The 4,936-nt window shown below is 34.4% G+C and overlaps 1 long non-coding RNA gene across 8 annotated transcripts; it reads left to right on the top strand.

Moving 5' to 3' along the window:
* LOC107609813 lies at positions 272–4,165 on the top strand. Of its 8 annotated transcripts, none has more exons than XR_002351484.1 (9): positions 272–426; positions 596–818; positions 1,524–1,683; positions 1,882–1,932; positions 2,154–2,231; positions 3,053–3,086; positions 3,240–3,382; positions 3,461–3,595; positions 3,783–4,165. It is a non-coding gene; the product is annotated as an uncharacterized LOC107609813 (long non-coding RNA). The 8 variants fall into 8 exon arrangements; XR_002351483.1 differs by having other exon boundaries at positions 275–471; XR_002351486.1 differs by having other exon boundaries at positions 273–818; positions 2,031–2,231.

Raw genomic sequence — 4,936 nt, 5'->3', positions numbered from 1 at the left:
TGAATCTAAATTCCACTTGGTCAACCTTTACTAAAGCAAAAGAAAGTCAAGGGACTAATTAAATTGACCTTTGAATCACTACAAAAAAAAGAGTTTAAAATGGCATTTATATTATGGCGATTTTAAAAAACTACCATAATATTCAGGTATTATGGCATTTTATGATGCTGCCATAATTAAGTTCTAAAATTGCACTTTTTTTTGGTGATTTCGGCGGTTTTCAACCGCCATTATCCAAGCCATTACTTAAAAAATAAAAAGGCCCAAACCCAAGAAAAACTTTAATGCTGATCTGGTGAAAGTGAAACCCTACAAAAGTGAAGCTGCTCCAGTGATCTTCTCAGCAGCGCTCTCCAGCGACTGAAACCCGAAACGACGATCTTCTCCAGCGGTGCTCCGGTGACGATCTTCTCCAGCGCTGCTCCGGTGACGATCTTCTCAGTGGCGTTCTCCGACGAATCGATACTTTCAGTTTTCACTTTCTTCTGGCTGTTCCTTGAGCTATCTTTTTAGTTCATTTTTTTCTGTTTTTGACTTTTCTTTTTCTTCACTCTTAGTGAAATTGAAGTTTTGGTTGTTGATCTGTGATGAACAGAAATGGTGATTCTGGATCGAGGAGTTAGGGTTTTGATTGAGAGCGATGGAGAGAGGGAAGATCGCGATAAGGAGGATCGACAATTCCACGAGCAGGCAAGTGACGTTCTCGAAGTGAAGGAATGGTTTGTTGAAGAAGGCGAAGGAGCTTGTGATTTTGTGCGATGCTGAGGTTGGAGTTATGATCTTTTCCAGCACTAACTCTATGATTTCTCCGGTACCAGGTACTCGCGATCCTCGCTCTAATAAGCTCTTATATTAGATAGATCTTTTCTTTTTTGTGACTTCTCCGTCGATCTTTTCGTTTTTTGCTCGCTTTCTCTTTAACGTTGATTGCTCTATATGTTTGTTTCTCTTTCACAATGACTGCATTGCTGATTTGTTGCTTATGAGAATGGCAGTTTAGGCCTTTTTTATTCTTTTTCTTTTTTTTCCCTTTCTTGCCTTTTTGTGAACGGGTTTGAATATGAAGATTGACATATATAATGAATGAATGCTTTTGTTGTGAATGAATGAATGAATGAATGAATGCTTTTGTTGTGTTTGATAAAATGACAGGGTTCAATTATAGCTATTACTATGGTTGTTATTATATTGAGCCAGAACCTTTTTTCAATTTATATCGTAATTTAATGATAGTTTGAGGAATTGTAGTTTACTCAGCTGCCAGCTCAGTCAGTTAGAATTAGAAGTAGTTAGAAGCTGTTTAGTTAGTTAGTTATACTAGATGAATAGTTAGACTTAGCTAAGTATGTTCCAGGAATAAGCTTGGTCTGCAAACTAGCTTCAGCCTCCTTTCTGTGTACACAAGAGTAGGGAATTTTAGTTCAGATTGTAATCATACTTTATCCTTCTCTGTTCCATATAATACTTATTCTATTATTTGTTTTTCATCATTAACAATATAGCTTGTTATATTACCGATACAGAGATGGCGAGAGTACGCATCAAGAGGACTATCGGGGTAAACATCATTTGGTTGCAACCAACGAAATGAAATTCTGCTTGGATGCTTCCCCAAAACAAAAGCTTATTTCTAAGGAGTTCAAGAGAGGTACATTTTCTGCTTGCAGATGGGATGCAAATCAGGTATGCTTTACTCCATATTTCACATACAAGATTTGCATGTGGCCCTTAATCTCTAGAAATAAGTATAGAAGCCTGCATTGGCCCAATTTGTATTTTGTTGATTGATATATATAGATTCTATTGAAAGTTGGATACCACCTTTATAAGTCTTTACAGTGCCTCTTTGTTATTCATAATCCAAATTGGTCGTTCATGCAGATGGTATTAGTCCTGGTGGGATTCGCTCTTGGATTGCAAAAGGAAGAAGAGGTGAATTGCCAACCAACACTTTAGATGAATCTCAATAATCAATATATCATTCAAGCATTTAATAGAGTCTTAATTCCTTACTTTATATACGTGTTTAGGTGAACTGTATGTTGTTTTCTTCAATTTAAGTGAACAAAAGACAGTGATAAGTACAAAGACATCGTCTCTGGCTGAAGTATCTTTTTCTGATAAATTGAACCAATTCAAAACTTGATTTGCAGAGAGCAAAGCAAGGATTTACTAGAAGATTATGGGATTGATGAAGAGTGAGGGTCTGTTGGCCAGAATTGGTCTATCACGTAAGTTTTCCAACTTCCCACTAAGTTTATTGGGTTGTAACTATTAGAAGAAGACTTATTTTTATTGATTTTATCACATAACCACATCCTCCATTGCATATACACAACTACTTGTTTAAATTAAAGTAATTGAGCTTCGATCACTAATTTAATTTCTTATTTTGAGACACCGAGGATAGCAAGTGTCAAAAACTCCAGATTGATAAAATATGATGCAGTTGATTATACATTATAATAAAGAGACCAACTAATTAAGGGGCCGGGGTGACTTGCTTTACTATTTGGACCAAATTCTACATTAAGTATATTTATAATCAATTCATTCAATTATGCTTGCTTTTTTACTATAGTAGAATAATTAAACAAAGAAGAACAGTGTGTGCATTATTTAGCTAATTTTACTCATAAATTGAGATAGATTGAACGTTAGTTTTAATAATGGAGTCTATATACTAGATAGTGCATTAGTGCTTCCATAATGTTATGGTTTCAAGTGTTTGATGCAATTCACGTGAAACAAATGGCAATGAGCCCTTAGAAGGAAATTCAAAATATATAATCTGACAAATTCGTCAAGATACTTAGAAGTAGCATTGTATTTTTAGATGTTAAATTAAGCAAGTTGGTTTGTTATAAGCTTCTCAATTCTTTTGCTTATTCCTGGCTCTTGTTAAATTTAGCTTCTCAACAGTAAAGACCTTTCTAAGGTGCATGCACATGTGATTCATGAAATCTTTCATCGACGTATTGAATCATCTTTTCTTAGCTATACTTTTGTCATTGACATGTTGGCTCGCTTTGCATTTCATTTGTATGTGCAGAAGATTCTCTAAAGTTGCTCAAGAGAGAAAAGATGTAAGTGAACTCTTGTTTCAATATACTAGTTGCTAATTTTTAGAAAGCATGTTGGTGATAGTAATTTACTCTATACTAATGAAATTGCCAAAAATATTGTTTCTAGTTTATCAGTTGACTAACATTATTCCTGTTTCCTGGTGCATACATTAGACTTGCAATTTGAGTTTCTCACTAGCTACCTCGCAGAGCTCAGTTTGTTGGATTATAATTGTGTGAAATTCTTGCCTTCTTTGGTGGCAGCATCTGTTGTATTTCTAGCAAGATTTATGCCAAGTCCAAAGACACATCCTTGGGTAATGTTTCATTCTTCTAAATCATAGATTCAATATCCAAGTTGGATTCAATTACTAAATTAAACGTTTTGTTTACAGAATGCGGCACTTTATCAACTCACTAGATATAAACCTGCCGAATTGCAGGAATGTGCTCAAAGTATACATGATCTGTACCTCAGCAGGAGAGGTGGCTCTTTGCAAGCTGTGAGGGAGAAATACAAACAACATAAGGTAGTTGTTTTCCACTAATTAGGAACCTGAATTTATATCACCACATGAATAGATCTGTTTGAATTGTACTTGACACTGTTAGTTTGTGAAAATATCCTTAGTTATTTATTTCTGGTAACTTCAATAGATGGTTATAGTACATTTTTTTATCTGTGTATGAGTTATGACCGTGATGCATCTCCATCAGGTTTATGATTATCTGATTGATACTGCTGCTCGTGATCAAACAAGAGAGCGCATCAATGAGTTCTTGAAAGTGTTAAAAGCCATGACCTAGCAAAAGCTGAGATTCTCAACATAATCAACATCAGGCCCACCAACATAGTCGAAATTCCATCACTAGAAGAGTTAGGAAGTAGGTCTTCTGGAGCGAGCAACAACGAAGCATGATCTTGCATGATAAAGATTTTATGTATTAAGGATATATATATAGATAGTAAGACGAATTATTGAAAAATGTTATCTTTGATACTTTGTTTTTGGATTATGACTCTTGATTTTCGGAGATTATGTATGAATTAAAAATCTTGTTATAATGTTTGATTTAAGGCTATGCCTTTTGATTATTAATAGATTTTAAAGTTTGAATTCCAAAAATGTCACTTCAAATAGGTAGTTTCAATTTCATTTTAAAAAGTATAAAATTGCCATCAAACTTAGGTAAAAACAACGATTAAAAATTGTCATTTTAAACGAAAATTATGCCATTATATTCTGGTAAAAATGGCGGTTATAAACTGCCATTTTAATTTTTAAACGAAAAGGATGTTATTAAACTCAGGTAAAAACGGCGGTTAGAAACTGCCATTTTAAACTAGGAGGATGCCATTAAACCTAGGTAAAAACGGCGGTTAGAAACCGCCATTTTAAACAAGAAGGATGCCATTAAATCCTGGTAAAAACGGTGGTTACAAACCGCCATTTTAAACAATAACAAAACCGCCGTTTTATTTGGTTAAAACGGCGGTTAAAACCGCCATTTTAACCATCAAAAAACCGCCGTATTATCCATTGGTTATTACGGCGGTTTTCAGAAAACCGCCGTAATAACCAGAATGGCGCCCAGAATTAAAGGTTGGGATTACTTAAGTTCAGCTCGATTAGCAAGATAACGATTATCAAATATGTTGAGTTTGATAACTGTTGAGTTACTGATTTCTTAACCAGGACCAAAAGGGGAAAAAGTAAAATTGCTAGAATAATAAAAATGTCCTTATATGGGAGGCAATGGTAGCTTAAATCAAAGATAACAATCATAAACTGAAAATACCTCAAATATTATTAATTCAAATAACAATCTATAACATGGAAGAAATTCATAAATTCACTGATCAATTCAAG

The sequence above is a fragment of the Arachis ipaensis genome, chromosome B07 (assembly GCF_000816755.2).
Source record: "Arachis ipaensis cultivar K30076 chromosome B07, Araip1.1, whole genome shotgun sequence".
Classification (NCBI taxonomy): Eukaryota; Viridiplantae; Streptophyta; class Magnoliopsida; order Fabales; family Fabaceae; genus Arachis; species Arachis ipaensis.
Note: the sequence above shows the minus strand (reverse complement) of the source record. Positions and strands in the feature narration are given on the sequence as shown.